This window comes from Bison bison, unplaced genomic scaffold (genome assembly GCF_000754665.1).
Source record: "Bison bison bison isolate TAMUID 2011002044 unplaced genomic scaffold, Bison_UMD1.0 scf7180017864156, whole genome shotgun sequence".
NCBI classification, from domain to species: Eukaryota; Metazoa; Chordata; class Mammalia; order Artiodactyla; family Bovidae; genus Bison; species Bison bison.
In genome coordinates, this window is record NW_011494728.1 from 1,764,187 (window position 1) to 1,780,670 (window position 16,484).

Here is a 16,484-nt window from a genome sequence, read left to right on the forward strand (position 1 = left end):
TCCCTTGGACTGCAAGGAGATCCAGCCAGTCCATCCTAAAGATCAGTCCTGGGTGTTCATTGGAAGGACTGATGCTGAAGCTGAAACTCCAGTACTTTGGCCACCTCATGCAAAGAGTTGATTCATTGGAAAAGACTCTGATGCTGGGAGGAATTGGGGGCAGGAAGGGAAGGGGAAAACAGAGGATTAGATGGCTGGATGGCATAACCAACTTGATGGACATGAGTTTGAGTAAACTCCGGGAGTTGCTGATGGACAGGGAGGCCTGGCGTGCTGCGATTCATGGGGTCGCAAAGAGTCAGACACGACTGAGCGACTGAACTGAACTGAACTTGGTAGGTAGTTCAGACACAGATTCACACTCCTATGTAAATCAGTGATATAAGTAAAAATGAGCAGTCTCAGAGATCTTTTAGCCAGAGGTTCTTACATGTATTTATAATTACAACATCTGAAGAGGGTTTTCTTTTTAAAATTTTTATTGTAGTATAATTGATTTACGGTGTTGTGTTAGTTTCAAGTGCACAACAAAGTTAATCAGTTATACAAATATCCACTCTGTTTAGATTCTTTTCCCATATAGGTCATTACAGAGTACTGAGTAGAGTTCCCTGTGCTATACAATAGGTTCTTATTAGAAGAGTTGGACACGACTGAGCGACTTCACTTTCCCTTTTCACTTTCATGCACTGGAGAAGGAAATGGCAACCCACTCCAGTGTTCTTGCCTGGAGAATCCCAGGAATGGGGGAGCCTGGTGGACTGCCATCTCTGGGGTCGCACAGAGTCGGACACAACTGAAGCGACTTTTCAGCAGCAGCAGATTTCTATTTTATATATAATAATGTGTATATATCAATCTCAATTTTTCAATTTCTCTCTCCTTCCTACTTTCCCTGCTGGTTATTAAAAGGTTTTTATTTATTTATTTATTTTAAGAAGAGTTATTCTGGGGTTGTACCCTTAGAGATCTAGAGATTCTGGATCAATTAACTGTTACAAGGTCTGACTATCTTTATTTCTAAAGCTCCTCAAATGGTCCTTGTGACTGTCTACAATTGGAACCATATTTTAAAGCCAAGTTTTATCTAGTTAACCTAATCCTTTGGTTCATCTAGGATGTGTGTTTGATGTTCAGAATATGCCAGGTTTCTTTGCTCATTTGACAGAAGTTTTCCTACTACATGGGTTTATCATGTTAATTATTCTAACATGAGATGGGAGGATGACTTTAATTTTATACAAACACATGGAAATAAATGTATGTGTGTTTCCCTTCAGTCAATATCTACTTAAAAAATTAATTTCTCAAAAATTTGAAATTGTCACTGTAAGTGGACTTAGAGAAAAAATTTGACCATGTCTAATACAACATTGCCAGACTCTAACTCTTAGTTTTCTGATTAATTCATATTTAGTCAATTGATTTAACTAATAATGTATATAGCATTTACTATCTGCCAACATGTTTCCTAGCACTTTACAAATGCTGTCTAATTAAAAAGTGCTGTTTTAATTCCTGTTTGCAGATGAGGAAACTGAAGCACACAGAGAGGTTATTAAGTGGTTTTTACAAGTCACAACAGCTGATGAATATTAGAACCAGGGGATATTCTCAGCTCCTGAATTTAAACTCTGTTATATAGCTAAATTTAACTTCAAAACATAGATGGACAACTTTATAACATTGCAAAGATTAATACAGTTTTACTTTGGAATGTCTAAAACATTTGTCTTTAAAAATAAAAATTGTCAACTTGCATTTAATTTATAAATTAATAGAATTTAAATACATATGATGGCCCTAGCAAATGATCAAAGCTGTTTTCATAATTCAGGTGCAGGGATTCAAAATTATAACAAATACTACACAGGGAGTCAATGCAGAAGGATAAGATCCGACTTACAATTTTCATCTCTTTAGAAATTCTAAATGAAAGGTAGATTTTCATTCTCAGTGGTCAGTAATTGATGTCACTATGATCAAACTGCTGTAAGTTAATGGAGACTCAATGATCTTATTCCAGCATCAAAAGAAAAGAGCTTTTTATCCTCCAAAATGATACTTCTACTTACTTTGTTATTACTGTTTAGTTGCTAAGTCGTGTCCAGGTCTTTGTAGCCTATGAGGCTGCTCTGTCCCTGGGATTTTCCAGGCAAGAATATTGGAGTGGGTTGCCATTTCCTTCTCCAGGGAATCTTCCTGACCCAGGGATTGAACCCAGGTCTCCTGCTTTGACAGACAGATTTTTTTTTTTTTAACCACTGAGCCACCAGGGAAGCCCACGTAAACTTACACTATGATTTAAATATTTCTCAGAAACCTCTGACATCTAGAATTCTTATTGGTTATTAAAACATATGAGTAAAGAGTATAGTTATTTGAGTAATTCAGGTTCATGATCAGTAGAGTCCAAGTCAAAAATAGATTTTCTTTTCCTTTTCCCAATTCAATTCTATACCCAAATGTATGTATTTTGAATTTAATATATATTTTTCCACAACTGGAATTTTTTCATATAATGATACTGGGCCATTTTCTTTGCCAAAGTGTATATATGTATCTTATTCCACATAACTGGATCTTATATTCCTTTGAAATGTGCCATAAATTATTACCATGAAAAATAAGTTCTTGTTTTCTAACGTAGTGATGATGTATATAGGTGTTAATATTTTTCAAATGGCCCAGAAGAATATAGAATTCAAAATAAAAGCCTTCATCTATGTAACTGACAAAGACAACCAGTGCTAAAAGTTTCAATATGCAGGTCAGGAAGCAACAGTTAGAACCGGACATGGAACAATAGACTGGTTCCAAATAGGAAAAGGAGTATGTCAAGGCTGTCCCCTGCTTATTTAACTTATATGCAGAGTACATCATGAGAAACACTGGGCTGGAGGAAGCACAAGCTGGAATCAAGATTGCTGGGAGAAATATCAATAACCTCAGATATGCAGATGACACCACCCTTATGGCAGAAAGTAAAGAAGAACTAAAGAGCCGTGGATGAAAGTGAAAGAGGAGAGTGAAAAAGTTGGCTTAAAGCTCAACATTCAGAAAACTAAGATTATGGTATCCAGTCCCATCACTTCCTGGCAAATAGATGGGGAAACAGTGGAAACAGTGGCAGACTTTATTTTGTTAGGCTCCAAAATCATTGCAGATGGTGATTGCAGCCATGAAATTAAAAGACGCTTGCTCCTTGGAAGGAAAGTTATGACCAAACTAGACAGCATATTAAAAACCATAGACATTACTTTGTCAACAAAGGTCCATCTAATCAAGGCTATGGTTTTTCCAGTCGTCATGTATGGATGTGAGAGTTGGACTATAAAGAAAGCTAAGCACAAAAGAATTGATGCTTTAGAACTGTGGTGTTGGAGAAGACTCTTGAGAGTCCCTTGGACTGCAAGGAGATCCAAGCAGTCCATCCTAAGGGAAATCAGTCCTGGGTGCATTGGAAGGACTGATGTTGAAGCTGAAACTCCAATATTTTGGCCACCTGATGCAAAGAGCTGACTCATTTGAAAAGACCCTGATGTTGGGAAAGATTGAAGACAGGAGGAGAAGGGGACAACAGAGGATGAGATGGTTAGTTGACATCATCGACTTGATGGACATGACTTTGGGTAAGCTCCGGGAGTTGGCGATGGACAGGGAGGCCTGATGTGTTGTGGATCAACACGTTGCAAAGAGTTGGACACACGGAGTAACTGAATTAAACTGAATGTCCATTATTTTATATATATATGTGTGTGTGTGTGTGTGTATAGTTTATAGCTACCTTAAAACTGTTTGCTTATCTGTTTTTAAGAGCATTTGTTGATGTACCATCATGAATTAGAATACTTTCATTAATTCATATTTCCTACTCTTTTCACATGTACTATTAGGGGTATTTTTGTAATTACCTCAAGAGTCGGATACAACTGAGCGACTTCACTTTCACTTTTCACTTTCATACATTGGAGAAGGAAATGGCAACCCACCCCAGCGTTCTTGCCTGGAGAATCCCAGGGACAGAGGAACCTGGTGGGCTTACCTGTCTATGGAGTCGCACAGAGTCGGACATGACTGATGCGACTTAGCAACAGCAGCAGCATGTTATTTTCATGATTGAACTTTTACATTAAAACATTTCTTGATTTGCAAATTCTAAGCAGGCCTTGATACCTACGTAAAATGTTGCTTTAGCAACTATTCACATTTATTCCTCCATCCTCAATTTTTTCAGTTTTTACTGCATCATTTCCATGAATACATACCTACTATTTATTCTAAAAAAAAAAAAAAAATAGGTACTGTTCATATCCTCACTTTTCTGCTAACTACTGTTATACTTTTTTTCAGTTTTCAGCAAGATTCCTTCAAAATAGGTGATTATAATTTCTCTTTCCACTCAGTTTATTCATACTCATTTTAAAGCATTCAATCTCATTTATTTTTTAAATCAAAAGGAATCAATGCTAAGAGGTCAATATGTTTATATTTTTTAATGATTACTGATTTATTTGAAATTACTTGATAGATTTTTTTTCTTAATCCATAAAAGTCTATGGTTTTTAAGTGAGTGTTGCATCTATTCATATTCATTATGATTGTTGATTTATTTGGAATTATGTACACTGTATCTTTCTGTTTTGTATTTAACATTATTTTTTGTGCTTCCTTCATTAACCTTCCCTGACTTCCCTTACACTGACTGGATTTCTTTGACTTTCATTTTTCTTGCTCTGTTGGTTTGGATGATATATACATCTACACATTCTTTTAGGTTTTTCCCTTTAAATCTTAACACAAAATACATATATATGCATATTTTCAGTAAATTACAAGCTTGCCTTAATTTTTCAACTTTCTCTTTGCTAATTTCGACATTTCTAATATCTAAACTTAATTTTAAACATATAAAATTGGATTATTCTAATTAAAGTTTTAAAATTATAGTTGTATGGATTAGTAATATACTTTAATGATTTACTTGCTTGTTCTCCTTGGAGGTCATTACTTTTTTTTTCTGTGGTGCTTTTAAATTTTCTTTCTGAAATATATTCATCCTCTGAGAGTTTCTGTACTCTCAGATAAATCAAAATATATTTATTTTCCTAATGAATAACAGGCTGTTATTCCCTTGTAGGGGCTTCCCTGGTGGCTCAGATAGTAAAGAATCTGCCTGAAAGGCAGGAGACCCTGGGTCGGGAATATCCTTTGAAGAAGGGAATGGCAACCCACTCCAGTATTTTTGCCTGGAGAATTCCATGGACAAAGCACCCTGTGCAGTTACAGTCCATGGGGTCACAAAGAGTTGGACATGACTGAGCAACTAATACACACATTCCCTTGTATGTAATGATCCTTAAAGGTTATCTATATTTTCTTTTCTCCCCCTGTGTTTTTGAGTATTTTTGCTCAGAGATCTTTTCTACTCCATGAAGATCTTCCTTCTTGTTTTCAAGATGCAGTCTGGCTTTTATTCAAATATTTAATCATAAGTATTTTTCTTTTTACAGAGATTGTCTTTGCATTTGAAGTCAGCTAAAGTTTTGAGAATATTTCAGTGAAGTATTCTTACATTCATGGTTAGGAAAATATTCAGAGAAGGTAATATTGCATCTTTTACCATGATACAATCTTACATCATCAAAGACAGTCAACATACTGAATAAGTTTCCCTGATAATGTACAGCTTATTGAACTGTTTCTTTTTGTACAAAAAGTGCTAGAAAATTTATTTCTTCTGAAGGAGTTAAAGGGCCAGGAACATTTTTTTTTTTTCAGATATCAGTGTCCTTTCTTGAAAGATAACTCTTTTGTCCTCTTCCTCTAAAAAAATAAGCTGAGGAAACTGAATTAAATCACCTCCTATTTCTAGTCTCATTGTCAACACCATTTCTCAGTTTCCTGAGTCTGCAAAAGTCAGTCCGTTAATCACTACCTCTTGTCTACCTAGTTGAACAAATGGAAGAAACTGACCTTGTTTCAATCACTTGAATCACCAATTTATCTTGTATCACCTGGAAATACCTACAAGTACTCTAAGACTTTTCTTTGGTTTAGGATAAACATGTTACTCAGTTCTTTAACTTCCTTCTCTTATTTCATATGGTATCTTCTGTATTTTCTTCATACTGAGTCTCTATCTATAAGCAGGTATGGCAGAATGTATCAGTGTTCCATAGGATTATATATTTTAGATATATAAATATATACAGAAAATATTGTTTGTATCCTTAAAGTCCCAAACTGTTCCAACTCACAGATTTGCTTATTTATTATCCTTAAGTAGAAATCACCCCCTCTCAGAGAAAGCATGTCACTTGAATTATTAACTATACATTTTCAACTTTGAAATATTCTGATTCTTTAACTTTCCCACCCACTCCTCACTTTTCCCCTACCTCCTTCCTATTGTTTATTTTATTCAAATAATGCTTCTCTTTTTCCTTACATAATGTTTGTATAGGAGACCTGTATACTTACTAATATCTCAACTGCTTTTCCTTTCTTCTTCTGTGGCTAGATTTACCTTTACAGATAATTTTTCAGTATTAGAAAAGATAATAAAGCCATGTGATCCTCCACATCTGTGTTTAAACTATTCTATTTTTACTTAACATAATAAAACCATGTAAAACGTTGTCTAAAAATATTGTAGCAGTGTCTGGGGATGATGCAAAACTCTCCAAATGGGTTTTTTATTGCCATCTTTGTGATAAGGAAAAGATTAAAAATTGAAAAAGGCATCCTTTTAACTTTTGCAAGGAATTATTTAGGCAAAGAGAAATATGTTTATATGCCTGAAGTACAGTGCCCAAAAATCATTATTACAATAATAACTTCATTAAAAATAAAAATGAGCTCATTTAATTGAATTACTTGTAATTACAAATCAATTAGAAACACATCCAGAAAGGTTATGGCATTTTTGGGCTTCAGGTTAGATAACTCTCAGCGGAGAGAAAGCTCATTAACAGTTCCCTATTTAAAGATGAAATAAATTAAGACCTAGGCTTTTAAAGATTTAGATAATTTCTTAAAACATTAAAAAAAAATATTTAAAGGAATGAATATGAAACAAATTTCTTCAGGATTCAAGGTTAGAATATAGTTCATATCCGAACAGTATACAGCTATGTAGTATAATTCCTAATAAAATTTATTTTTAAATTTTGCAGTTTTTCTTTTTTTTGGTCAAAATTACATCTTCTGTCAATAATCCCCAGTTGTCCTGCCATTCAGAATTTGCAACAAATTTAAGCCCTCTATGCCTGTTAACACCTCAAATACTGTTTTGCACTTGTGTGACTCTAGTGAACTGACACTGTATGTGTTTCCTGATCTGTAAAATGAGATTTGTAATAGCATTTGTTTCTTGGTTATTTTGAAAATTAAATATGTGCAAAGTTCAAATTGAAGAAAATTTAGTAATTTTAGTGGTTGCTGCTGCTGTTATTACAGTAATAGTTACTAGTTAATAGCAGTTACTAATAATTAGGCAACAGAGGATGAGATGGTTGGGTGACATCGCCGATGCAATGGATATGAACTTGGGCAAACTCCAGAAGATGACGAGAGAGACAGGGAAGCCTGGCATGCTGAAGTCCCTGGGATCTCAAAGAGTTGGACACAACTTGGTGACTGAACAATAGTAATTACTATTATCTTTCTTAGCTTTCTACTTGTACATTTCCCTTTTTGGTTTGCATATAAAGGACAGTTTATCATCTAGAGCTCCAGTCACAATCCACAATTTCCCTCAGATTCTTCCCATGTATATCTCTCCTCTAATGAGGCTACATCCTCTTGTAACTATTTTATTATCTGCACCTCTGTCATACAATTTTTCCTCTCTTCTACTTCTTTATAGTCCTTTATTTGTGGAGACTGCACAGCTGAGAATTTAAAACTCATTGTTAACTCCTCCCCAACACACACACACACACACTTCATTTATCTTCCATGATTTTTTTCTCTCTTCTGAGAATCGCTACCTTTGAATGCATGTGAAAAATGGTAGGTAACTGAAAGGTCAATACTTTGTCTAAAAGAAAAAGCATCAGCAAACGGCCAACGCAGGTTTGGTTTGCTCAGTTTTCATGTCATAAAGACTGATTTTTTAACTCATTGGATTGACTATAAGAAAAATTTAAAGCACCTTCTACCATTTCCCAAGGAGTCTTTTTATAATGAAAAAGAGGGAAAGAGAAATGAAAAAAAAAAAAAAAACCATGCTGGTTAATAAAGGGAAGCTCAGTAAATTCCTCATAATAAAATTCCTGGGCCTTAGATAGGGAAGCATACAACAATATTCTGACGTTATATAGTTCTCTTTATTCTGATTATTTTTAAAATTGGGTTTTCATCATTACGTATGTACTTATTTTAGTGGAGTGGTAGAAGATAAAATATTGGAGGTTGCTTGTTGTCAAATACTGTTTAAATCCTCAAGACTCAGTAATTCTGTGTAATAATAATTCTAATTCTGAACTTTTGAGTCTAAGGAAATGTCTAAGCTTGAAGAGTGCATTCATGGGTGTGTGTTTGTGAGAGAGAGAGACTCTAAGTTTTAAGTTCTGCGTATTCATGTTTAAGAGAGGAATAGGAAATAAAGAATGAAAAATTTTAACAATTTTTGGTTTATTGACTGGATCTCTGTCAGCAGGCCTTTCCCTGCTGATGTATATGTTAATTTTCTCTATTATTTTTATACACTGTACCTCAGTTTAAGATATATATAGCTTGAATCAAATTGTTTTCTGTAAATGAAAGCAACTGTGACTTATTCCAAGCAGAATCTGTGATTTTTATGGATTAAAAAATACCTAAGGCAAGACAAATTTTAGCAGAAACATAATCTTGTTACTCAATTGATAGTACACAGTCCTGCTTTCATTAACATATTAAAATAGCAATGTTGGTGAAGGTATCCATTGTGCAGTGTTAGAAGTATCCCAAAGTGGAAAGGGCCTGGTCCTGTTCATACCATAAACATGCTTGGACAAAAGTAATGCCAACATATTTTAAAAAGCATCTGATAACATGTAGAGTTAAAGTAGTTGCCAATAATCATTAAGTGGATTTATAGGTTAAACAGCTGGATTATCTTAAAGATATTTGAAGAGAAAGTGTTAAAGTAGCTACATGCAACCCTAGGTTCTGAATTCTCAGAAAGCTGCATGTGTGTTTGTGTGTTGTGTGTGCATGCTAAATCACTTCAGAAGTGTCCCACTCTTTGACACCCAGTGGACTGTAGCCTGCCAGGTTCCTCTACCCTTGGGATTTTCCAGGCAAGAACACTGGAGTGGGTTGCCATGCCCTCCTCCAGAGGAATCTTCCCAACCCGGGGATCAAACCCACATTTCTTATGTCTCCTGCATTGGCAGGCAGGTTCTTTACCACTAGCACCCCCTGGGAAGCCCACAGTACTCTAAGATGCAATTAAATGTTTTAGAAAATAAAATTTTAGCAACATAAACTCAGGAGAACAGCTGTCTACAATATCATGGAATTACTATTTCTAAAGTTGGTCTTTATTAAAAAATACATTTTTATGTAAGTTAAATTCTCTTTATAAAGCATTAATGGAGAAACATTTCTCCAAATATACCACCTAGCTATACCCATCATTAATATTCTTCTAAATAGACTTTATCACTTCATGGGAAATAGATGGGGAAACAGTGGAAACATGGCAGACTTTATTTTGTGGGGCTTCAAAATCAGTGTTGATCGTGATTGCAGCCATGAAATTAAAAGACACTCCTTGGAAGGAAAGTTATGACCAACCTAGTTAGCATATTCAAAAGCAGAGACATTACTTTGCCAACAAAGGTCCGTCTAGTCAAGGCTATGGTTTTTCCTGTGGTCAAGTATGGATATGAGAGTTGGACTGTGAAGAAAGCTGAGCACAGAAGAATTGATGCTTTTGAACTGTGGTGTTGAAGAAGACTCTTGAGAGTCCCTTGGACTGCAAGGAGATCCAACCAGTCCATTCTAAAGGAGATCAGTCCTGGGTGTTCTTTGGAAGGAATGATGCTAAAGCTGAAACTCCAGTACTTTGGCCACCTCATGCGAAGAGTTGACTCCTTGGAAAAGACTCTGATGCTGGGAGGGATTGAGGGCAGGAGGAGAAGGGGATGACAGAGGCTGAGATGGCTGGATGGCATCACCGACTAGATGGACATGAGTTTGAGTGAACTCCGGGAGTTGGTGATGGACAGGGAGGCCTGGTGTTTTGTGATTCATGGGGTCGCAAAGAGTTGGACATGACTGAGTAACTGAACTGAACTGAAATAGACTTAATTGCTTAGAAGAATTTTAGATTTACAGAAAGAACTGAGACAATATAAAGAGGTTTCTCATATACCCTATTCTTAGTTTCCCACATTATTGGTATGATACACTTATTAAATTTAATAAATTATTAGTAACTAGTCTATCTTACTCAGCTGTCCTTAATTGTTACCTAATGTCCCTTTCCTATTCCAGGATCCCATCTAGGATAACATAATTAGTTGCTATGTCTCCTTAGACTTCTCCTGACTCTGACAACTTCTGAGATTTTCTTTGCTTTTGATGATCTTGCCAGATTTAATGATTAATGATCATATATTTCATATAATATCCTTCTATTGAGATCTGTCTCATTTTACACTATGATTATGATTTTGGGGAGGAAGATCACAGAGGTAAAATGCCATTTTTATTATATCACCTTAAGGGTACATACTATTGATATTAATTATAACTGTTAACGTTGACCTCAGTCACCTTGTTGAGATGGTATATGTTAGTTTTCTCTACTGTTAAGTTATTCTTGAGGGCTTCCCAGGTGGTGCTAGTGGTAAAGAATCCACCTGCTAATTCTGAAGACATAAGAGATGCAGGTTCAATGCCTGGGTGAAGGAGGATCCCCCAGAGGAGGACACAGCAACCCACTCTAGTATTCTTGCCAGGAGAATCCCCATGGACAGAGGAGCCTGGCGGGCTACAGTCCATAGGGTCACAGAGTCAAGACATGACAAAAGTGACTTAGCACACAAGTAAGTTACTCCTGTTCCCTATTACATGCTACATTCTTGAAAAGAAACTCACTCTAGGATGCCCACACTTAAGCTGCAGACAATTATAACTCTTTGAAGATGTAGAGTGGACATAAATTACTTAGAATTCTGCAGGGGAAATTTTTCTCTTCACCATTTTTTACATTAAGTCATTTATGTACATCAGTATGTACTCATGCATATTTATTTTGGAAAACACTTTTCCTGCTTTAATTGATATGATCATATGGTTATTATTCTTTATCCTGTTAAAAAAGGTGGATGGATTACATTATTTCATTTTCAAATGTTGAACCAGTGTTGAGGACCTTCAATAAATCTGACTTGCTTGTAGTATATATGTTTTTGTATATTGATAGATTCAGTTTGCTAATGTTCCATTTTGTTGGGGGCCAGCGTGAGGCACTCCACCAGTGGCAAAGGTCATGAGAAAGGAGGCTCAACGTACGCAAAGGCGGGATCGAGCCTCAGGAGTCCCCCTGGAAATCCTCGAGCATCTACCCCCATAACCAGAGCCTGCCTACTTTACTACTTTGTGCTCTCACCTACACCTCTGACTTTATGGGGGGCTGTCCCCCACCACCTCTTTCGGAGAAGGCGTTAACTTAGAGCTCCAGTTAATAAAAACTCCTGGGCGTGACAGGAGTGTTTCAACCTACAAACTCCTCTGAAGGTTCTCTAGCCTGCCTGACAGGCTTGTCCAGCCACATGTGATTGCTCACAGCCTCCCAACCGTGAGAGGCACGAGATGCTTTAAACCTTCTAAAAACAAGTTCTTTAGAGAAGTTAGAAAACTATTAGTATAAGTATAATGGGCTGATTAGAAATTGTATTGGTGAAGGGTTTTTCGTTTGTTGAGCCAATGTTTGTTGCTAAGTCTCCACATCCCCTGCCCTTACACACATTAATGAATATACAGAAGAAATAACTATTAACCTTTGATATTAATCACGTTAGACCTTAGGCTAAGTAAATTCTTTCTGGTACCTTCGGAAGGTGGAGTCTTTTTTAAGAATAATCACCCCTGGAGAAATAAGTGTCCTGGTTGACTGACCGCTGTCACAAGGAGAGGGTCATAAATTGTCAGCAGGCCCCCTGGCCAGAAGATGATGTAACACCCCTAAGACCTCTGTATACATTTGTATGAAGCACCTGACTTTGATAAAAGTCAGGACTGCTGACCCCACATGACTTTTGCATAACATCTCAGTGTATAAAAGTAGACCATGGAAAATAAAGAATTGGGATCAGTTTCTCGAAATACTGGTCTCCCCATGTCGCTCTCTCAAACTCTGGCTGAGTCTCCATCTGGAGCGCAGAACCCACCAAGCTTACTAATTTTGCCTGGGCTTCTAAGATCCGACCAGGGAGGCTTCAGTGTCTCCTCTCCTTCAGGAGAACGGAAGGACACCTGCGGCCTACGTAAGTGGTGCAAACTTCTTTTCTTGAAGTTTTACTGGTCTCCCACGTAAACCAAGCTACTCAGCCTCTCTTCTCCACTGAATTTTCCTACTGAGCTATCCTCATTCTATTGCTTTTTACATCTCTAATTAATATCTAATTGAAGCTATTGTATCCTGATCCTCGCTGACGCCGTCCCCGCTTCGAACTCCCTAGATCAGCTGGGGCTGGACCTCGGCACCATTTGTTGTTCAGTTGCTAAGTCATGCCCAGCTCCCCTGTTCTCCATCCTACCCGCCCCTGCCAAGTTTGCTTAAATTCATATCCATTGAGTTGGTGATGCTATCTAACCATTTCACGATCTGCTACCTCTTCTCCTTTTGCCTTCAATCTTACCCAGCATCAGGGTGTTTTCCAATGAGTTGGCTCTTCACATCAGGTGGCCAAGTATTGGAGCTTCAGCATCAATCTTTCCAATGGATGTTCATGGTTGATTTCCTTTAAGATTGACCGGTTTGACCTTCTTGCTGTCCAAGGGACTCTCAAGAGTCTTCTCCAGAACCAGAGTTGGAAAGCATCAATTCTTCAGCACTTAGCCTTCTTTATGGCCCAGCTCTCACATCTATTAATGACTACTGGGAAAACCATAATTCTGACTATATGGACCTTTGTTGGCAAAGTGATGTCTCTGCTTTTTAATATTTAATCTAGGTTTTTCATAGTTTTCCTTACAAGGAGCAAGCAAGCGTTTTTTAGTTTCATGATGGCAGTCATCATCCGCAGTGATTTTGGAGACCAAGAATATAAAATCTGTCACTGCTTCCACTTTTCCCCCTTCTGTTTGCCATGAAGTGATGGGGCAGAATGCCATGATCCTCATTTTTTGAATGTTGAATTTTAAGCCAGATTTTTCACTTGGCTCTTTCATCCTCCTGAAGAGGCTGTTTAGTTCCTCTTCATTTTCTGCCATGAGAGTGGTATCATCTGCATGTCTGAAGTTGTTGATATTTCTCCTGGCAATCTTGATTCCAGCTTGTGATTCATCCAGTAGAGCATTTCACACAATGAACTCTGCATAGAAGTTAAGTAAACAGGACAATATACAGCCTTTTTGTACTCCTTTCCCAATTATAAACCAGTCTGTAGTTTCATGTCCTGTTCTTACTGTTGCTTCTTGACTCACATGCTTCTCAGGAAACAAAGTGGTCTGGTATTCCCGTCTCTTTAAGAATTTTCCACAGTGTTCCATTGTTTTTAAAAACATCAGGCCTGGTATACTTTATGCTAGATATTGATCAAAAGATTGATTTATATAAATTGATATTAAAATAGTTCAAGAATCCTATGCTATACTTAAAATCATGTATCTTTAATGTAACATCAGAAAATAAAGTAAAAATAAAAACATTATGGATGTTCTAATTAAAAACACGTTTTGTGGTGAATAAAAAGGTTATTCTATGGATACAAAAAGCAATTATGGAGCACATTAAGACTGGAATCCTTATGTAATGTTTAGCTGTTTATATTTTAAAATCAAGACTTTACTAAGTCCTTAGGAGTCTTACACAGCTTTAAAATTTTTTTCTTTTTAATCTTCAAATTCTTGTTAGTAATATTATTATTACAATGTAACATCTTATAACATCTGTAGTCTGTTAGGTAACCATTTATATTTGTTTATGTTATTGCTGCTGCTGCTGCATGGACTCATATTTGAAGCTTTTTTTCTTCTTGATTTCTTTAATTAGATGATTTCTTAATTGGTTAGAATTTTATCTTCGATATATCAAGGAAGGTTCATGTGTGTTGTCATTCCTGAGTTCTTCGATAGTTGACACTACCTGTTAGCTTATATCCTAAACTTGGTGGTTTAGTTGCTGAATTGTGTTCAACTCTTGCAACCCCATGGACTGTAGCCCACCAGGCTCCTCTGTCCATGGGATTCTCCAAGCAAGAATACTGGAGTGGGTTGCCATTTCCTTCTCCAATCCTAAACTTGGAAACATCTAAATTGCAGTATTCTTAGGGTGCACTTTCCATTATTCGGAGCTTTCCAGCTCTGTTTTTAAGTATTTTATTGTATGAGAAATGTTTAATTCTAGGCTAACTGGTTCTCCTTTATCCAAGATTTTTTCCCATTTGGTGGCTTTCCTCAAACTTGAAGTTCTGTAATGTTTTTCTGTATTATAAAGGATCATAAAGAATGTATGTGATTATGTCATTTTTACCTTGTACAAAAACCTGTTTCTTGCTGTTTTGAATTTTATTCTCCCAAATGCTATTTTTGTCCTTGATCTGACTTAAGTCTGCAAAGCTACATTTATATCCCATTTTTTCCCTTTACATTGTCTTAGAGATACTGTTTTTAATTAAAACATTATTACACTATTTAAGTATTTAAACTATCAGAATTTTTTTTCTATTTCAGCATCATACAAAGTAGTCTGCCTTGTGCATAATATGATCCATTTACATTAATTAATTTTCATTGCTACCATTCTGTTTCTTCTTTTTTTCTCGCTTGGGTAACATTGTCCACATCTTTTCTTTTCTCTTTGACATATCCTCACTGTAATCTCATCATATCTATATTGTTTGTTTCCCTGCTTTCTTACTGTTTAAAACTGTCATTTCCTGTTTTAACCACATATCTGTAGCCTGAGAACATGGCAGGTAAAGGAGAAAGCTCAAGTGAGCCACGTGCCCTCCTTGTTAGAAAATTCAAACTCTGTTTTGGAATCTGCAATGATGTTGAATGCTCATGCGATGTGTCCTCAGTGCCTGCCATGGAATCTGGCACATTATAGGTGCTCAATAAATGATTGTTGACTGAAAGAAGGAATAAATATCTTAAACCAAAACACCTGTCATGTAACTGAATGGTTATTACCCTTCTGCTACAGATTATTGCCCCATTCATTATATTTGAAATTCACACTTGAATTAGAATTAGGAGGCTCATGCAACGCTATGCAAAACTGGAATTGACACACTGTCACATTCACTCATAATTTATTAGCCCAAGCAAAGCACACGGTTGAGCCTGATACTGGGGAAGAAATATATTTGCCATCCTTAGGGAGGCATTAAAAACACCAGATGGAAGAGGGTGGATATTTCAAAGAAGCAAATAAATATTCAGGAACAAAAATACAATGGATCTTCAATTGTTCCACTCTTTTCATGCAGGCAGCCCTTTCTAGAGCTCACCAGCCTTAATAAATGTAAGGTAAGGACACAGTCTCAGATTTTTATTCTTCTTATTTGAAGCTAGTATTAAGAATTATCTGTCCTCTGATTGCCTGTCCTATGTCCCTCTAGATATTTTAGGCCTCAGTAATCTTGACTGCCAATACTCTTGGCACCTTTTCCAGTTTCTAAAACCATATGTTAGTTTGCTTAGCAGACACTTTTTAAGGGTTTTCTTTATAATGTTTAATTATTTTAATAATTAAAGAAAATGATAACGTGTTATAGTTCACTTCTGCCTTTTGTACATCCATTCAAACTCAAGTTTTGGCCACGGTCTCTAAAGCAATAATATGTAGTCTGGTAGTCTTTCATACTACCATCTCTCAAAATTATGACCTTCAGTGTAATATAGCTTTATCCATGCATAGTTTCAGATACTTAATATATGATACAACACATTATAGATGGTTAGTCTAGTGTTATGGCTCTGTTATTATTTTCTTTATTACCTATCAATATTATTCATATTGAAGATAAAGAATTTTTTTAAGAATTTTATTTATACTGTTCTTTTTAATATTGAGAAACAAAGACACTTAATAAAATTTGCCAGTATTTTAAATTTTATATTAATTTCTTCACATTCTATTTTTTGAAAACCATTAAATCTTTTTAAAAAATGTACCCTTCAATTTAAACATATTTAGATATATGGTATTCTTCACATTTTTGCCATGTTCTGTTAAGATCTGTAAGAAAACTGCTAGGTGGTGAGTTATATTTATGCATCAGAGAGTAATCTCAGGACATGTACATAACCAG